This window comes from Mauremys mutica, chromosome 22 (genome assembly GCF_020497125.1).
Source record: "Mauremys mutica isolate MM-2020 ecotype Southern chromosome 22, ASM2049712v1, whole genome shotgun sequence".
NCBI classification, from domain to species: domain Eukaryota; kingdom Metazoa; phylum Chordata; order Testudines; family Geoemydidae; genus Mauremys; species Mauremys mutica.
Genome location: NC_059093.1, coordinates 10,112,376 through 10,133,129, shown reverse-complemented (window position 1 = coordinate 10,133,129; position 20,754 = coordinate 10,112,376). Strand labels below are relative to the sequence as shown.

The window sequence follows — 20,754 nt, the reverse complement described above, 5'->3', positions numbered from 1 at the left end:
CCATTCATATTTCACTTTTCCTTCTTCCTGTCTGAGGGACAAAAGCCTTGACTGAAATTCTCAAGTATTTCAATGAATTTGGGCTTATTTTCCACCCATCACCTTCCTGTAAAGCTGCATTACTCATCTGCTAACATCCTCCTATTTATCATGTGCAAATATGTTCTTCAGTGGATGCTCAGTGTGAGGTAGTGACAATGAAACTATCACACTTATGAATTACTTCTAGTGCACTATTGTTATTAGGAAAGATTGGGTTAAATTGATCCTCAGTGTAATTCTAACTTTGTGATGGAGTTACCCCAGGGCTGAACTTGGTTCTGTTTTGTGTGCACAGGAAATTCAGCCCAAGAGGATATGTTCTACTCTCCTATATGAATTGTAATTGAGTGGGCCTGCTTCTTTTCTCACCCCATTATAAACTCCATTGACTTGATTGGAGTGACTCTTGATTTAAACTAGTGTAAATGAAAGGGGAGTCTGTCTCAGTGTCTAATAGGAACTCGATGCACAGAATAGTGGCAGTACTTGCCCCTTGTTATCACATAAAAGAAAATTTCTGCCATGCTGTAGTATTTGTTTGTTTTGGGGACCAGACACATGTGTCTAGTGGATGTATGACCGGGCTGACCTCTAGCCTGTCATTTCTACCTCTCAAAGAGCCCTTGCATTTGGTATAAGCACTTTGCGTTGAAACTGTATATTATCTGTATTACAGTAGGACCCAGAGGCCCCAGCTGAGATCAGGGCCACTTTGTGATGGGTGCTATACTAATGCATAATAAGAAACAATCCCTGACACACAGAGCTTACTGTTTAAATAGACAAGACTGTATTATCACCCCATTTTACAGATTGGGAACTGAGGCACAGAAAGATTATGATTTGCCCAAGGTCCCAGTGGCAGCCTGCAGCAGACATGGGAACTGGCCTCAGGCCACCTCCTCCCGCTCCCCTCCTCCCCACCCAGTGCACTTGGTTTTGTCCTAAAACAGGATGAAATGTCAAACTATCAAAACTTTTCACAATACAGAAAGTTTAAAAAAATGCAGATTATGAAATGTTGAATCTAAATGAAATGTTCCATTTCAAAATGTCAATTTGAATTTCAATGTTTCATTGCCTATTGGAAAATGTAGTAAAAATAGACATTTTCCCCTTGGAAATATTTTTGTTGGGGAAAAATAATTGATCAAAATGTCAACCAGCTCTATTATTGGGGAAATTATATTTCGTCCTTGCAGAGAGATAACCTCAGTGATCTCAGATTTGGCCATTCATTCCCATCTCTAGACACCATGATCCTGTGACATACTTGAAATACTCAAATGAAAACAATGTTTATTAAAGTACCTCCTGGAATTTAAAATCTCCCAGTATGTATGTCACAAAATAACACATGGAAATTCCATTGAGGTATTATGCTGACCAAGTACACAAGCTCTGCTCTTCTTGATTAATGGCTTCACCTCATCCGTTGATGGTAATGATTCCATCCAATGATGGTAATGTGACACAGCTTGCCTGTCTGCTGTTCATACTGTATTTGTTACAGTGAATGTAATGCTAGTAAAAAGCCATTTAATTAAATATATTGCAAAAAAGTACACAGCAAATGTCTGGTTTCTGATATGATCATTTATAACTGATCAAATCTCCACAATATGCAGTTTCCTCTATTAAATTACAAGTATTATTTTCATTCTTTAAATATATATTAAAAATAAAACTGAACCAAATTAAGGCTTGACTGAACTATTTGGAAAATCTTTTTAGCTTTGTGCATTTTTAGAAAAAAAAACAAAAAACCTCTTTGAGACACCATTATAATTGATTAAACAGGAAATTAATCTGTGGATACATTGTATTATGTATGAATAGATTTAATTTCTCCTGTCACAGATTTCATAATGAGTTTGAAATATGACAGCATTAACGATATTAAATAAAATAACCTAGACGATGGTGAGTAAGTGTTTGCCATGCCAGGAATTTGTGAGAGAAGAGGGGGGGATACTGATGGATAGTCATTAGGCCTTTTAATGGCTCAGATATATGAAATAACATAAAGTGAAGTTGCAATAGCCACAACATTAATAGCTAATAATCCAACATGCCATCCCAGCAATTAACTCATTTCTGAATGGCGCCTTGGAAGCCCTCAATATCATAATGTTGGAATCAATGGGAAATGTAGAAAGGTCAACATGCCGGGGAAGTTAGGGGGACAATGATTATAACTTTTCAGTTTGTCTAAATCATAAGAATCCAGGTAGTAGTGTTTATGGTGGCAACGCTAATGGCTCTGTTGAAACTCTTGAATGCCAAAACCTGAGTGAGAAAGGAAATGGCAAGTCTTGGGGTAACAGTGTTGACGCAATAAATTTGCCAAACTGGAGTGTAACTTTTTCTCCATCAAGGATATTGGGCCGGTACTGAGAAGGGTTAGGTATTGGAAAAGGACAGTCTTGGCATGATGATGTGTTGCTAGTCTGGAAAATCAGGGAAGACAAATCCATAGCATTACAAGGGGATCAGATAGCAATGAGATGCAGGAGGTGGGTTAATTAGTCGCATTTCAGTTTTATTCCTATGGTGCCGTAGATGTGTATGGTGCTTTATAGACAAAGGTCTTCTAAAATCTCATCTAAATAAGGCATAACGCAGTATGTGTCAGACAAATTCAGATACAGATGGAGCAGATTAGGGGGGAGGTGTACGAAGAGGGTGGAGGGGCAGTGGAGCGGAGACAGTGGAGGAAAGTAACCTTCTGGCAGTTCTGTCACTTTATCTCCATCTAAAGAAATCCAGATGCCAATTTCTCACCCTAATCTTAAAAAAAAAAATTCTTCTCTCTGGGGAATTGTGCAAGGGCCTGGGCCATGTAACCAAGACTGAGGTAATGAAAGCCTGTGTCCCTTCAGTACAGAATGATCTATAGAATCCAGCTGCTAAGGTGACGGCCCATCAGCTGCAGTGATTCATTGCACTCTCTGAACTTCAGACATTAAAAATAATGTGAGGATGTCACAGCAGAAGTTGAGCTATCATTGCACTGGCAATAAAGCTCAAAGAGAGAAAGGGCTCTTCGTTCTTCTTTAAAGGCCACAGCTCTGGAGATGCTGTTCAGTGTTGTCATTGTGCATTAGGGAACGCTTCCCCAGCACAGTGCACACAGTACATACCTAATCCAAAACCCAGTGGAAGATTGTCTTGTGTGGGCTCTGGATCAAACCTCTGTGGGTATGTCTATACTGTAGCTGGAAGCATGCCTCCCAACATGGGTAGACAGACACACACTAGTTCTGCTTGAGCTAGCACCTTAAAATAGTGGCGTGAACATTGTGGCAGGGGCCATGGCACAGCCTAGCTCTTCGAGTACAAACTTACCCAACCCCCAGGGTCCAAGCTCAGATGACTAACCCATGCAACTGCCCAGGCCTCAAAGTCTACACTCTGAGATAGTGCATGTCTATCTACCCAGGGCCAGGAGGCGTGCTTCCAGCTGCCGTGTAGACATATCCTATGTGCCAATTTGACTATCACTTTAACGTGGCTGTGTGATCGCAGCACGAGCACTGGAAGAGAGCTCTCCCCACAGGAGGGGAGTAGCTACCAGCACTGGTGCACTGTCTACACTGCCACTTTACAGCGCTGAAACTTGCAGCACTCAGGGGGGTGTTTTTATGGCTTTTTACAACAATCTATATTTCACTGACCCCCTAGCCCACCACCCTCTTCCCTCCATTGCTGGAGAGGTACTAACTGGCCACTTCACCTTGAATGGTTCTTTGAAATAGTGTGTTAACTACTAATGCTAAACAATCTGTTCCAACTATATTTAACTGTGATGCTGAGTACATTTCCCAGACCTAAAGAAGAGCTCTGTGGAGCTTGAAAGCATGTCTATCTCACCAATAGAAGTTGGATTACCTCACCCACCTGGTCTCTGAAATATAACACCGACTAATACAAAGAATGATACACAATTGTGTTTCAGAGCCAGTTGCCAAATGGTGCACCCTGGATCCCTCTCCCTTCATGCCAAAGGTGCTGCCCTAGGTAATCAATCTGCAGGTTACTATGCTGAAAAAGGTAGAACAAGAAAATGTAGAGTGTTGACCATGTTTTACATGCTGCTTCTGCTTCCCTTGCGACCTCACCATTGCACCTAATGTGTCTGTAAACGTGGGGCTGACCCTGGGCTTGTTAATTAATGGTTTTGCTTGATCTGAGTAGCTGGCCTCCTGCTTGTCAGGTCAGATCGTCTGTAATATCTGGCAAAAAGAGCTGCCTTTCTAATGAACTGTTTAGAATAAGTACCAATTAAAGCATTAAACAAGTTCTGCTCATGAACCAGCCAGACATTTCTCATTGCTGGGTTTTAAATTAGAAACAGCATCTGAAAAGCCATTATCGGGCTGCATTTTGAGCTCAGTGGCTCTGCTCCTCTTTGTCTGCAACAAAAAATAGACAAGAAAAGCTGCAATATTGTCTCAGGAACAGGGTGTTTGGAATACGTTTAGCTCTTAGCATTGATGGCAACTGAGGGATGGGGAATGGAGAGTACTCATACCACAGAAGTGGTAATGGGAGCCAATTTAAGACCCTGGATGGATGGTTAGGGGGCCAGACCCACAACTGGTGTACATTGGCATGGCTTCATTATGGAGCTTACACTGATCTACGCCAGCTTCTAGTGTATAGAACCCAGATCTCCTGACTCCAAGTCCAGTGCTAAATCCAGGCCCTCTACATGATTGGAATAAATTACACTAATTAGATATTTGGGGTTGGAAAGGACCTCAATGGGCCATCTATAGAGCTATGTGGAATATGTGGAAAAATTCCCAAACCCCATGAAATTCACCTGGCTTTGCATTTCATTACATGCTCAAAACTCCAACCAGGTTCACTAGAATGTTGTCGGAAGTTCACAAATCTTTACAGCAAAGCTAGGTCCAATTGCAAGCAAGTCTGGGACTGATTGACAGAGTCACAGTGAAGCCATGAAAAATGCATGGGTAAAGATAGCTCTGCTGTGAATTCCGCTGATGTGTGTCAGTTTCAGTAGCATTTCATTGAGAGTTCTTGGGTGTGCTGAAAGCAAAGGGAAGGTGAGAAATGCAGGATGCAAACCGCAGGCAGATTTTTGAACCAAGGAAATAATTTAGTTTGCAGACTGAAAGGAGGCTGAGATGTCCATCCTCACTGAAGAATCATGGCAAAATACTGTTCAGCATGATTTCATCTCCAACGGCTAATTATCAATTTCAGCATTAGCTACTCTTCAGTGATGGTGATTCCCTATCTTTGTGTTGCAGCCTGCTCCATTGTCTAATTGAACTTGTAGCTAGCTGGCATTGCATTATGCTCTTCTGTAAGCTAATAGCTCCTGTTCTTGCTTCCACGGGTAATTGTCCTTCATCCTTAGCTAACTTTACCTCTGGGACCTCATAAGGACCCTTTCTGGCCAAATTTTATCTCATTATTTATATACTAACTCTGTAGCAAGTTGTTAGCAAACACAGAATTGGTTTTCTGTGCCGTGCTAATGATGCACAGGTGTATTTCACTGTTAAGCCCTCTGTTGATTCAGATGTCTTGCTGTGGTGAGTCCTGTCAATTGGTTATTTAAATACCGGATAAGGGGTGGGAAAGAAATAAAAAATTTCTCATCTGTCCAGCTCGCTTCATATAAAGAAGCAAATTCTGATTTCTGAGCTGTGTGAAATAGAAGGGCCAGTTTATGTAGTTCATTGGAGTACCATCTTTTGGTTAGAGCTCTCCTTGGCACTGTGCATAAATCCTCCTACTTGTCTTAATGGTGTGTGTGTGTGTGTGTGTGTGTGTGTGTGTGCATATGCACTAGTCCCCAGTACACTGTGGCTGTGTGTGTATGTACATGATTCCCCAGTACACTGATTGTTTTCAAAATGTATCTGATACAGGAAGGATCTACAATCCTTACTAAAACATAACTCCCACCATCCCTGCAAAATTATACAGATGAGTCAATGCTATAAAGTACAGTGGAATCTACTTCTATAATATTGCAGTGTGTAATAATTTGTGCTTGTATCCTGCCTTTCCACTTAAAAACATTGGGCCCTCCTCTTCAGAGATGCAGAAAGTCAAACTGCCTTCAGTGAGAGTTGCAAATGCTCTGCACTGCTCAGTGTCTTGAGTAGGCAAGTATCATTATTCCCCTTTGATGGATGGGGAACTGAGGCACACAGCCCAAATGACTTGCCCATGGCATTGTAGCAAGTTAGGGGAGACCAGACAAAAACTGAGAAGTCCTGACTCCCAGTTTCCTCTTGTAATGCTGACCAGAGCCCAGTGGTCATTGTCAGTAAGGATCGAACCTGGGACTTAGGATGTTTAGTGTGTGAGCCTCTACTGCATGAACTAAAAGCCACATACCTCCTAGCCCAAGGCTGTAGCAGGCTCATCAATTTCTAACTGGGCTAGGTGCCACTAAAGAGGGACAGAGTGCCACGTGGGTTATATAACCACTAGACTTCTTGACTCTATAACGAACTGTCATCAGATGAAATGCCGTTTTGAAAAATGTGTCTTGAATTGTTTTAGTGCATTGCAATTTGCAGATGGAAACTCCCATTAAAGCAAACCTTCATTTGCTTGTGAACTTCCTCTGCGGCAGGGAGGGAGGAGTCTGTGAGAAGACATAGCTATAATAGAGGTATACAAAGTACTATTGTCCTTTCATTTTAACTTTATTATCTGGAAAGCCATTGCTTATATTGTATACAAGATTGATTTTCTGTAGCTCCTTTTACTCCTAATGTTTATTTGCATAAAATCTAATAAATATGTATTCGCACAGAAAAAGTAATTGCAGATAAATAACAGAGCTGAGCTTTCCTTTCTTTCACTGACACAATATCTGTGAAATTATGGACTGTGTGAATGTTACTGAAGCAGAATGCTTAGTTCAGGCCTTTATTATTACAAGAATTGATTATCGTAATGCTTTGTTCTCTGGATTGCTCGATAATTTGCTAATGCCGTTCCAAACACAGCAGTGTATCTGACTGCAACAAGGAAATATGGGCACATTCCACCTTCTTTAGCTTCTCTTTGCTGGTTACCAGTTCATTTACGATTGATTTCCACAATTCTTTGTGTTTAAATCCTATTCTGGTACTTGTATCCTTCTATTTATCTCAGCTGGTCGTACCTTGTGGTATTACTACAAATCCCTACATTTGTCAGCAATTGACTCTTTGAAATACCTTTTTAACACCAGTGATGGGCAAAGCTCCAAAGGCCTGGTTTGAAGACAGAAAACCTAATAGGTCTTTTCCATGCCGAAGTATACTGAAATTCAGCGTTTGCTGGAATCTCAGTGCGAGCTATCCAAACGGTGAGGCTACAAAATCTGAATACGAAATGCGGTGAGATTTCTGCACAGTTATTTTTCTTGTTTCTGGTTGGGAAAGAAATACCAACAAAACCAGAACGTCCATTTCTGGACCTGAGCTAAACTGTGAAGAGCTAATCCCCACTAGTCCGGGACTTGGGAGACCTAAATTGAGTTCCATTCTCTGCCACAGACTTCCTTTGTGACTTTGGGCAAGTTAATTAATCTCTGTGTCTCAGTTCCCCTCAGTAAAATGGGGATCATCAGACTTCCCTGCCTTGTGGGGTGCATGAGGATAAATACATTAAAGATCATGAGGCACTAAAATACTACAGAAAAAGGAGCCATATAAGTACCTGAGAATGAACGAATGAACTGGCTCACCCAGCCTCATGTGGGACTTACTAAAAGCACCTAAGAATCAGTCTTGTTAAATGTATACTTTGCTTCCAGTCTATCGTAATTTAACCTAATCTGATTTTATCATCTCCTAATCCAAACGAATCCTATCCTAATCGAATTTTAGCCTATCTTGTTTTAATCAAAAATAATCTTTGCCTATTCTAATCTTATCATAACATATATGGCACTTCATTCATCACTGTGCTATCTAGGGACAACAAGAGGTGACTATTTTACTCTGTTTGTATCATCCTCTCTCTTTGTGCATTTGATTTTGCATTTATGCAGCACTAGGGATCCAATCCAAAGCTCAGTGAAATTAATGGACAGACTCTTGCTGACTTCCATGGGCTTTGGATAAGGACCCCAGGGACTAAGCTGTTGTAGAATGGACATTTCACAGCACAGAGTGTAAGCGGGTAGGTGGATGTTAACTCTGAGTCAGGAATGAAACCTGTATTGATGGAGACATCGCTGGCATACCAAGTGGAGTGGGAGAAGGCATGCAGTTGGAAGTGGAGGAGGAAGGCTTGGGGAGCAGTCAGGAGAGAGTCTTGGTTGGAGGATAGGGAGCAGTGGAACTGGAGAGGATGCAGCTGTCAGCGGGTTTAGGTAGAATTCTTGATTCAAAGTAAATTCATCTCACCACCATTTTGTCTTTTATTTCTTGGTTCCTCTTTCAGTGTTGCTCCTTGTGTGCATTGCATTTCCTCCTTTTCTCTTTAATAGCATTAGCCACAATTTCAGACCTTTTGGTGCCTCATTGGCATAGCTACTGGTTTTAAAGGGTGTTTGGAGGAATCTCCACTCTCTCTTTGGCTGGGATGGGAATGAGTGTGATGAGAATGAAACACAGTTTAAAGATCTGCCTGAAAACTAAATTTTGAATGATGCTGTTAGCTGGAAAGTGGTAATACTCAGCTCCCACAGGTGCACACATGGTTGCCCATCAAATCCCAGAGAGCCAGTTGGGTAACATGAGCAAAGCCTAGATCAGTAGATGCTGGTGATAACTGGTAACAGGTAGACAAAATGGACATGTGTCCATCAGAGCCAGTTTACGGAAGTGGGTGAAGGTCATTAAGAGCAGGGCACACGGTGCCCTTCCTGGCTATCCTTAGGGGCCTACCCATGTGCCATCTGGCTGTTTGTACAGGGCAATGCATAAAGAAGGGAAAGGTGGTGAAGATGAGAGAACTCATCCCATGCACAATGTGAAGTATCAGTTAGGTAGAAGCTTCTGTGTCTGGATCCTGAGAAAGGCAGCTCTGGGAACTGAAGCTATCATTTTCCTTTACAAAGCGATAAAACACTCCAAATGACACTGCTGTGTTTAATCTGATCGTCTTGAGTGTCTCTGTCGATTCAATTGTCTGTGATGCTAGATCTGTCAAAAGGTCAGCGAGAAATACCAGGTCTCTTGCTGCACCAGAGGAAATTATGAATGCTTTAGGATTGGTCTAAATTTGGCCTGTAATTCCGTGGTTGCCCATCTTCCTTCACATGTTGTGTTGGCTGCCTCGTGTTATGCTCCCAACATCAGAGCATAGATACTCTCTTCTTGGCAATGAGAGAAATGTGTTGGGTATGTGGCTGAAGGACTCCTGGGAGGACAGGCGGGGGTTGGTTGAAGACTGGGTGAATGATTGCTGTGCTCACACAGTGAGGTTGCAGGGTGGACTTCTGGCTATATGGCTGCAACACTGATAAGTCTGGAGCTGTGGGAAAAAAGATTGGCATTCTGTCTTGTAATAATGGAGAAAAAAAAGAAGTTTTTGATACTGCATTCAGACTGGCCTGGTGTCTGCAGTAACTGGCAGCTCCCTTGTGAGGATCTGCAAAACCTGGCTTTGGTTTCACACTTCCTCTTCCTCAGCTTATATCTACAAAGGGCAGTAGTTCTCTTTCCAGGGTGCCTTTGTCTGTTTTGGTGTGGGGAGTGCACATAAACTACCAGTATCCCGGGAGGCCAGGGCAGATTTTCAAATATATTAGTTGGGCTCAAGTGATATTGTAAGAAGTACTGAATGCATATGAGAACAAGCATCGACTCTAGTCCTTCAGTATTATTCAAAGGCACAAGCTTCCACTGCCTATAAAGATTTGAAAAGACATTCTCCAAGAAGCCAGCTCTGATTTTTCCTGCTGTGTTTGTCTGAGCCTCCGAAAGAACCTGTTTTGAAGTTGGGTCATTCTCCTCTCCCGCAAGCTCTCTCTTTGGATGGCTTAAGAGGGTTTGGGACTCTATTCTGAATCTTTTGTAGTGCACCTCATCCCTACAAAGATAAGGGAGCCGGCCTTCCAGCAACTCTAAACTGTCTCCACTCTGAGCATAATTTAATACACTGTTTCAATATTAAAATGACAAGTGACAATTTCTTTCACTGAACTCATTTTCACTCTGAAGCTGACCAAACATAAAACCTCTTGCCTCACCGAGGAGTACACAAATGGAACTCTTGTGATTGCATAAAGAGCCAAGAATGCTTTGCCCTTCTGCATCGACTTTCATTGGAAGATCTCAAAGAACTTTACAAAACGTGAATCTAAGCCTTGCATCTCTATGCAAAAGTATATCAGATCATCAGCTGGTGTAAATGGATGTAGCTTCATTGACTTAAATGGAGCTATACTGATTAACACCAGCTCAGGATCTGGCCATCACAGTTCCTTTTACCTCCCAACACCATTATGGATTCCAGCTATCAAAAGGAGTGGAGGGTAGAATCATGGAGATGAATGAGCAGTGACTAAGGAACATGCTGCATCTCTCCTCTAGGGATGGTGAAGCTGCTATTCCAGCATGTTTAGCTACAGTTCCTCTTAGAAGCTATAGCCACGTAGCCCCCCTATGCAAAGTTTTGATTCAGCATTCATGGGATGTCAAAGGCAGTATCTTGCCCCATAAAAAGGCAATGCAAGGCTTCACATTCCCATGTCACACAATTTGAGGGCTATCGAGAATTCTGTGTGGCTATTAGAGAGAATTTCTCCATGTTAGCAGCAATGCAGAGCACCGTCTGGAAGAGGTTTTGTCTGTTGGGGTGACCACTCAGTGACTCTGAATCAAGCATTTGCCTGTTTCACTTCATGTTGCTATACTCTCCAGGGGCTCTTTCGATGATTGATGTTCATTCCCAGTTCCCTTAATAAGATTGCCTCCCACACCTGCTGTGACATTCAGAAAATACAATAACATCTTTCTCCTGAACTCCTCTCCCCTATCTCTCTCACTTCTTGTTTTGAGGAGAGTTTGTACATTATTTTTTTTTCCTTTCAATGCATTTGCTCGTGAAAGTGGCTGGTGGCAAAACTCTCTCAGTGCTTGAAAATAAAAACCTAGGAAGAAAACAAAACGCATCCCTCCGCATTGAAAATGGCTCCCCTGTACCTCTCAGTGAGTGTAATTCACTCTCCCAGGGATCCTTCCTTGCTAAGATTTCATGGACATGATTTGCAAGCCCACATTTTGCAGCTTTTGTCTCACTGTGGCGCTCTCAAAGCCATCAATTAAGCCGCAATTCAATTTCATGGAGGGTCTCAGTTCCTGACCTCCTGATGATTACAATGTCAAAACCAAGTCAGAATATGAAAACAAGCAATTGGAAGCATGAATCACCATGGCAGCCCAGCCATCCAGCATTAAGTCTCCAATATAAGCTGGCACTAGAGCAGGAGGAGGAATGGTGATTCCATTTGTTTTAACATTGGCCGTCTAACGTATTGTCTACTTAAGACATTAAGGGACTATGTCTGTAATGTAGATTTCTGAATGCAATTCCGCAGCTAATGTTGTTCTTCAGAAAACAGCAAGTACTTGTACAAATCAGTTTACCTTTCTGTTGAATAACTCATTCTTTTCTTGCTCTACCACCCATCACCTGCCATCATTTTTTCAGTTTACTACCTGTGACAGGGAAGAAGGATGGTCTTGTGGGTATGACACTGAACTGGGATGCAAGAAATCAGTGTTTAATTCCTGCTTCTCCCACAGGCTTCCTATATGATCTTGGGCAAGTCATTTAATCTCCTAGTGTATCAGTTCTCAATATGGAAAAAGGATATTGGCAACTCCTCATCTCACAGGTATGTTGTGATGATAAATGCATCAATATCTGTGAGATGCCACAATAATGGGGGACACAGTTATTCTTCTAGCTAGTTTGGAAAGGGGGAGGCAATTTTTTTCAGTACTTGTACAGCTGCTCAGATAAATCTCTGAATACTGCACAGATTCCATTCAGTGCCTTAGACAAGAATTGATTTATTGCACTGAAAATAAAATCCACACAACTCTGCATCCTTCTACACTATCATTAGCTAGTGGGAAATTCAGGACTCTTGCCTTATTGTGCAAAAATTGATGTTTTCCAAATGCAATGGGGAAAGGAGACTTTACGAAAGTTAAGCAACTCTTGTCCTTTTCAGGGATTCCGTTAGATGGACAGCCTCTGTAGATATCAGATAGCTCATTTGGAACCATTATAGGGCAATGCCTTCCTTGCAATTCTTGATAATGAGCTCTATATTTATGTTTAAAGGTCAGTGCATTATGTCCCCAGCCTGCTTCATTCTGCAGGCCCCAGAGAAATGAAGATGTAATTGAAGATTGTTTGTATTTGGATAATGGACAGAAGATAAATCTGACCCAGTGGCCTAACATTACTGAAGGGAGATGTCCAGGCTTCCTGCCTGTGCTTGATTTTTTTGTTCCACAAGCTGACAGAGCTGAAAAAAATGGGAACCTCATCTGGTTAGAAAGGGAGGCAGGGAAGTGCCTCATCTTATTTCAGTCACAGCTTCTGATGGCTGATTTAGGGGCAGAAGGATGAGATCTGAGGGGTGAGCTCTTGAGTTGTGCTGGAGGAAGCTCTGTCATACAAAACTTTCTTAACAGGGAGGAAGGAGAGTAAGAGGTATAGAGAAAAGTTGATTCCTGAAGGTGCACTGGCTCCTCTTAGTATATCCACTGGACTCCTGGAATTGCCCTGTTCTTGGAAGCAAGCCACAAGATGCAGCTGGAGAGTTGGACTGATTATACAAGGTGTGACAGACCCAGGCCAGTGGGGACAGGAGTCTGGTCGAGGGCAAATATACTGGTCACTGGATGAGTAGTTTCCTGTTCCCTGAGTGACCAGAGCAGGGGCTGCACTAGAGTAATCAGGAACCTGCTAGAACCAATTCAGGCAGACAGGCTGATTAGATCACCTGCAGCCAATCAAGGCAGGCTAATCAGGGCACCTGGGTTTAAAAAGGAGCTCACTTCAGTTTGTGGTGTGCATGTGAGGAGCTAGGAGCAAGAGGTGCAAGGAGCTGAGAGTGAGAGGGTGTGCTGCTGGAGGACTGAGGAGTACAAGCGTTATCAGACATCAGGAGGAAGGTCCTGTGGTGAGGATAAAGAAGGTGTTTGGAGGAGGCCATGGGGAAGTAGCCCAGGGAGTTGTAGCTGTCATGCAGCTGTTACAGGAGGCACTATAGACAGCTGCGATCCACAGGGCCCTGGGCTGGAACCCGGAGTAGAGGGCGGGCCTGGGTTCCCCCCAAACCTCCCAACTCCTGATCAGACACAGGAGGAGTTGACCCAGGCTGTGGGTTCCACCAGAGGGGAAGATCACTGAGGTGTGCAAATCTGCTAATAAGGTAGAGGAGAAACTTTGTCACAAAGGATGGAGGCAGGGTCAATAGACTAAATGTCAAACTTATCTAGCTAGTTACATATAGAAGGTCCTGTGTATGGTATGCATCAGAGAAGTCAAAACGCAGTAGACGGTGAAAATATATATTTTTTCAAACTGCTTTTCATGTTCAATGGTTAACTTGCTGTAAATCATAGGAAAATGTCATCCATCGTTGTCGTAAGCATTTGTCATTATCAGAACAGACCAATGGCTTACCTAGGCCGGTATCATATGTGTGATAGTGGCCAATGCTGGTTCTTTCAGAAAAAAGGCAATTTAATCTTCTCCATCCCTGCTCAACACCCACTTCCTGTCCTCATAATACACATACAGTAGCCATGTTTTTCTGTATATGGGGTATGTGCTTTCTTAATTTACTATTGATTATGAGAAAATATAGATTGCCTAGGGATTGGTAACAGGCCTAAAATCCTGAGGTTCCATGGGGCACGGGTAGTGAAAGGAGCCATACTCTATTGAGAGGAGGTGGGTGGGAATCAGAATTCTTGATTGGTGCAGTGATTGATCAAGTGTTGAAGAGAGAAGGGGATAATATTGAAACATTAATCAAGCCAGATGTTATTGGATTGAAACTGGTGTTAATTTTTTCTTCCATCTGCTGGTAGCTTTTCCTGGAGCAATTGAACACATATGGGAGATTGCTCATCTTGACTGAGTCTTGGAAGGTGTCCCTAGTTCTCATGATGGCAGCAGAAAGAATGGAGAGATGAAGAGGCCAGATTTCCCTTCAAGAATTGAGGTATGTGGAACTGGGAAGGGACTTCTTTATTATTACAGGAAATAGCAACCCAAAGTCCCAAGGTCAGGCACATAGCCACTGGAATTCTATCTTTTATAAGGAAGCCCCTTAAATGGGACAATTTCAAACTGAACTGAACCAAGGACTGGAGAATATACTGTAGAGGCCACTCCTGCACTGACCATGAGGGTTAGATTTAACAGAGCTTTTCCATCTTTGTGGTTTCTACAAGAGCAGGGAAGTTGATGCATGCAATAATTGACATGGACCAAATAAATTCCTGATGTAACTGTATTGATTTTAGTGGAGTTAAACCAGGGATGAATTGGAACCCTGTGAATATAAAAGTAAAAAGCTGTATTAGAATAACTGGAAAGAATGAATGTGGCTCCTGCATGGATTATTGGAGAGAGTCCTTTGTTTCTGAATTGTCTTGTTAGGGTGAGTCAGATGTAGCACTTTCCCGAAATGTCTGCTTTTATTGTGTCATAATGCCTCAGGCTCCCTTAGCTCTGTAAATTCTAAATACTTTTCTTCCTGTCTTGAATTGCCGTGTTTTGTCACATAATGAATCTCACTGATTTCTACATCAGCAAATATTTCTCACCCTCTTCCATTCATGCTGTAGATGTGGGCCAATGCACATTTTTACTTGTGTTCTTGCAAACTTCTTAGACATAAAGAGGCAGATCCTCAGCAGGTGTAAATCAGCATTGCACCATGAATTAATTCTATGCAGATTTGCACCAGTTGAGGATCTGACTCTGAGCCCCATGAATTTGTAGAGAACAAGAACTCCCTCCGGCATGGCTCATAGACACCTTTCGAGTGTTCTGTCTATGTCAATCACAAGGAATGTGAGATGCTGTAATATTCAGTGGCTTTACATTGAAACACTCATCCTGTTGCTGGGTTGTGATAGTCTCACAGGCTCATATACTTTAAGATCAGAAGGGACCATTATGATCATCTAGTCTGACCTCCTGCACAACACAGGCCACAGAATCTCACCCATCCACTCCTGTAACAACCCCCTAACCTATGTCTGAGCTATTGAAGTCCTCAAATCATGGTTTAAAGTCCTCAAGGTGCAGAGAATCCTTCAGCAAGTGACCCGTGCCCCATGCTGCAGAGGAAGGCAAAAAACCTCCAGGGCCTCTGCCAATCTGCCCTGGAGGAAAATTCCTTCCCGACCCCAAATATGGTGATCAGCTAAACCCTGATGTGGGCTTGGATGTGGGCAAGACTCACCAGCCAGCACCCAAGAAAGAAATCTATATAGTAACTCAGATCCCACCCTATCTAACATTCCATCACAGGCCATTGGTCAATTTACCACTAATAATCAAAGATCAATTAATTGCCAAAATTAGGCTATCCCATCATACCATCCCCTCCCTAAACTTATCAAGCTTAGTGATGACTGCAAACAAAGGAGCATACCCCTGGCTAGCCTTTTGTCCCACCCTCTTCATATACTCTCCCCTAGCAGTTGAGAATTAGATAATTTTATCTTGTTTTCAATGTTGTCTGAATTATCCTTCCTGCATTTGGAGATGGGAAGATTCTCCTTCCTGTATACTAGGAGTAGAGTTGGTTGAAATATCAAATGTTGATAATTTTGAAATTTAAAAAACTACGGGCAAAATGTCAACACAAATTTCTTGATTTTTACACACACACACCACAAACTACCTGTAGACCTTTAACCGAGAATAGCAATGACTAATTTTGACCCATAGGAGTTTGGGAGAATGCATTCAGAGGTTGGGCCTAAATACAGTAACTGCTGTGATTACTAGCAACAAAGAGTCCTGTGGCACCTTAAAGACTAACAGATGTATTGGAGCATAAGCTTTCGTGGGTGAATACCCACTTCGTCAGATGCATGGCATCACATGCATCTGACGAAGTGGGTATTCACCCACGAAAGCTTATGCTCCAATACATCTGTTAGTCTTTAAGGTGCCACAGGACTCTTTGTTGCTTTTTACAGATCCAGACTAACACGGCTTCCCCTCTGATACTCGTGATTACTAGAGCACACAAACAGGATTCCCTGGTGCAAGGTTTCCATTACCCATTGTTCAGATTGCTTGGTTCTTTCTCCCTGCTTCTGCTGATGCCTCTGGAACATCCAGACATATCCCTCTTTTTCTCCCTGTATTTTCTCCTTTAGAAAAGGTACATTGACCTGATTCGCCGCTTGCCTTTCACCTTGTTCCATCATTTATACTTGAACAAAGGGAGATGTAAGACGCCACAACTGGTGTGAGTGAAGAATTCTGATTTGTGTTCCACCCACTTTGTACAGCTGTAAATGGCACATAATGCCAGGCAATGGAGAACCCGGCACTGTATACTGTCCTTGGCAATCTTCAGCTGAGAATATAGATTCTGAGCCAAAGCCAAGGGAAGTAAATTCAAGTCTTCCCATTGACTTCAGTGGGCTTTGGGTCAGTCTCATAGAGAGTAGGGCAGGGAAATTACTGCAAGGCAATATTTGTGAACATCCCTATGAGTACAAAGCACAAACTCACTCTGTGTGTGTCTCCCAGCCCCCACTAGGGTATCATGTAATTTTGCTGCTTTGCAGTGCTAGTCATCCTCCTTCCTGTGGACAGTCAGAGATGAGAAAAGAATGATATCAGCCGGAGGGCTTCGCCAGTCAAGTGCTGCTGGCCCCATAACTTAAATCACAGCAGATGAAATTGCTGATGTTTTGGCCCAGCAGTTTCCCTCTTCTAACAAGAGCCAAACAGCATCTTACTGCAAAACATATTGTAGCATTTCTATGGCAACTGCCTCATCAGCTGTGAAAAATCTTCCTGACTCTCAGAGTGGGGACTGCCAAGCAGCTTCTTTTCTCTATTGTTCTGGAAAATGGATGGGTTTGCCAAGTGTTGTTCTTTCCTTCCCCACCTCACCCCCCCGAAAACCATGCTGGACTTTATACAAAGCTGATTGGCTGTTACTTAGAAACCCATGACATCACTGGCACCATTGACAGCCAGGCACTCTTATCCTTCCAGGGCTTGATTCTGGTTCAGACAGAATAACTCATGCGGATGTGAACCTGGGGAAATGTGAAATGGCTTGATCATTTCAGTGGGGCAAATGGAAGTGCAGCTGATATTAACCATTGTTACCTTCGGGGTGGGGGATGGACGGGGTGGAGAAGAAAGGATCATTTCAAATGCAGAGGAAGACAACCGGTGATTAATGACATTTGGACAGTTTTGGGATCAGGTTCAGAGGGTATGTGTGAAAAGGTGTAAGTTGTGCTTTGGTACCTGGGTGCATGAGAACTATGGGAATCTAAATGGATATAATCTCCATGTCAAGGATCTGGAAGAGAGGGGTCTAGAAGGAAAAACAAGTCACATAAGAGGGTAAGAAGATCTAAGTTAGAGTAAGACCACTACTTTGTTAAACCGCCTTCGAATCCTCTTGAATGTAAGTTACACCAACTCAGCCTTAGCCGGACTCCTTTACACACACTTACCAGTGATGAACTTCTACTACCTTACAAACACCCTCTGAATTTGCACCTTTTTTTCTTTAAGCTACACTGCATCTGTCGGTGGGTTCAACTCTTTTGGGCAGGCATTTTGTTTTGGCTCAGTATATTTCACCCATCATAAAAATAGGGTCTGATGTTATAATGTATGTAAATAGTAGTACATGCATAGTAATGAAACTGCAGCTTGCTTATGGTAGATGAGACACAGTGAGGTTAGATCAGGAAAGCATGAGCCTGGAATTCTAGGTTCTATTCCCAGTTCTGGGAACGTTGGACAAGACACTCAACACTTCTGTGCCATATGTTTACCCATCTGTAAAATAAGAATGGTGATATCTCACTGACCTTATAGAAGGGCGGTGAGACTTAAAGAGCTATGAGATCCTTGGATGAAAAGAATTAGAGTGTTGTCAAGGGTGGAAAATGCTTAAACACCCCAAAAAAGGTGTATAATCAATTCCACAATAAAACTGTGTGCCAGCCACCCCTCCTCTTCAACACCCACCCAACACTATCAGATACACAATGTTCTAGTGAGAACCTCTTACCTGGCCTTCATTTTCATTGCACAGGCTGATTGGGGTCAGATCCAGTTACTAAAAGGATATCTGTAATTTGCATGCAAGACTGGACAGTGTAACAAATATATAAACACAGAGACAGATAAAACAAACAACTCAAAGCTCCAGCTGCTACCAATAGGAAAGGCACCTGACCAAAGAAGAATGGAATCTTATTTCACACTAGGGCTTCACTTCTCCTGATCACACAGCACACTCAGCTGGGTTTAAATAAAGATCTAGAGAAGTTAGGCTCCAGGTTTGGGTCCAAATTTTGGCAGCTTGGGCCAATCTCCACTTACTAAAGTATGAGCCAATCTTCCCAAGTCTCTCAAATCTGAAGGAATTCTGCAGTCTGTTAACTTCTACAGCCATCTGACAAAGGTGAGGCAGTGGTAAGTAGTGAATATGGCTACTGAATACCTGTGAATTGTGCACACAGCTAGTCCAGGCTAAAAACTTCCTCCTGGTTCTGTTAACACATTCTCCACCCCACTGTGCCAAAACAGGGTTTTGTTTCCTCCACTGGTTATGTCTTGTCTTTAGATTGTGAATTCTTTGGGGGCAGAGCAGGCATTATCACTACGTGTTAGTACAGAGCCTAGACCAATGGGGCCCTGACTTGGTTGAGGCCACTAGGCATTACTGCAGTAGAAATGATAGATAATAATAGACATTCCAGCCACATGCAAATCTCCTAAGTCCTTTTTCACATCGTAGATAGAATGAGCCCCTCCTTGCTGTATTCTATCATTTTCCAAAGAACGCACAACTCCTCCATCAACCCTCTTTCTTCTGAGTCCAAAGTGGGATCCAAAATGTACATAACTTGTTGCCAGTTGATTCCACTGGGTCCCCTGGTATTGCTAAATAGATCCAGCACATTGCAGGATTCCTTCCTTTCTGGATTCTATGATGTCCCAGAGGGAATAGAACACATTGGATAGCCCATTTGCAGTGTCATAGCTGTGGACTGTTTGTTTAAGCCCAGTAATATACGGCTTTCCACCCTGATGTGTTGTTCAGTGGTATATTCCATGGTCAAAGGAGGAAAGAGCTATCGGATAGAAGATTCTTTTGGCTCCATCTAGGAAGGTAATCAGAGAAGCTTGTGGGGAAGGTTAGCTGCAGGGAAGAGATTTGCCACGATGACACTATTTGGGTATTGGCAGAGATAATAAATATCTAGTGACTGAGCCAAATGTGTCTACCTGCCTCATGTTAATATGAACTGCTGCAGGCATGAAGACATTCTCCATTGAAAGAGAGACAAGGCTCTTGAGTTTGGCTGGTCCTAGTTGCATTTGAGAGCACCGTGGCTTTAGGACACAGCTGGATGGATAGTCTTCTTAATAGGAGCAGGCAAATGAAATGGAGTTGCTAAGCAAGGCTAGAAAAAAAAGGGAGGAGGAAATAAAGAAATTAATAAAATATTGATGCCAAACTGCCTGAAGAATGCAAATTGCCTTCAGAAGGGGGAAGGAGCGCATCACTTCAGAGTGAGAGTGACTGGGAGCTGTCAGATTCTTGCCTCAGCCTTAGAGAGGCTTTGGAAGGGAACCTCTGCTGTTAAAATTGCTAATTACTCCTTAACAGCTACAAACATAACTCAAAGCACGTTCATCTGCATTTGAATTAAATTGTCCAGACTAGTTGCAATAACTCAGTCTGCCCTTATGTGCGTTTGGGGATGGGAAAGAGAACAATAGTTTTAAATATATCAGGGGCATTGTTCAGAGGATATTGTTTGTATGGAAGATGAGAAGAAATCAAAAGCCATCATCTTGGGGACAGAGTCATACTTCTTTTTTAAAAACCAGAAGGGACCACTATAGTCAGATGGTTAGATTAGGTGCCTGACACAAGCCATAGAAGTTCAGTGGGTTGATTGCTGATGCAATTGAAGGAGATGGGCTAAGCTGATGAAGGGTCTGAATAGACACAGTGAAATTTTCATTGTGACACTGAAATGCCCAGTGGAAATGGGGGCCTCTTACAAGAACAGAGTCTGGATCTATGAGTCCCTTGTTACTCGCCAATCTCTACTAATAACCTGGAAGGTGGAGGCCGTGTACTCCAGCGAGGGGCGGACGTCTGTGGAAGTCAGGAGATCTGAGTCCTATTCCCAGCCTTGCCAGCAATTTGTTCATCTGTAGAATGCTGACTATGAAATTGACCCACCTCCGGTAAAGCACTCTGAGGTGTAAGCCTATTGCATGAGAAGTGCTGCTGTAGAAGTGCTGTATATTGCCGCCCAGCATTAGGAGACTTCTTCTTTATAAGGCACTTTGAGCATCTTGGAAGAAAAGGTGCTCTTTGAGTATGAAGTGTTTATTGTAATCCAGCCTTGCTGCTTTTTGCAGAGAAAGAAGAATGAGGCTTAGAGGGGAGGATGAGAGTAACAGCTGTGAAGAATAGACCTTTTGCCACAATATATCATTAAA

General features: G+C 42.6%; 1 long non-coding RNA gene across 2 annotated transcripts in view; it reads left to right on the top strand.

The window, feature by feature from the left end:
• Positions 1-20,754, top strand: part of LOC123354588 — a 174,044-nt gene that overhangs the window by 117,384 nt on the left and 35,906 nt on the right. For both annotated transcript variants that reach the window (XR_006574783.1, XR_006574784.1), the window contains exon 3: positions 14,094-14,227. This is a non-coding gene — a long non-coding RNA (uncharacterized LOC123354588). The remainder of the gene's footprint in view (positions 1-14,093; positions 14,228-20,754) is intronic.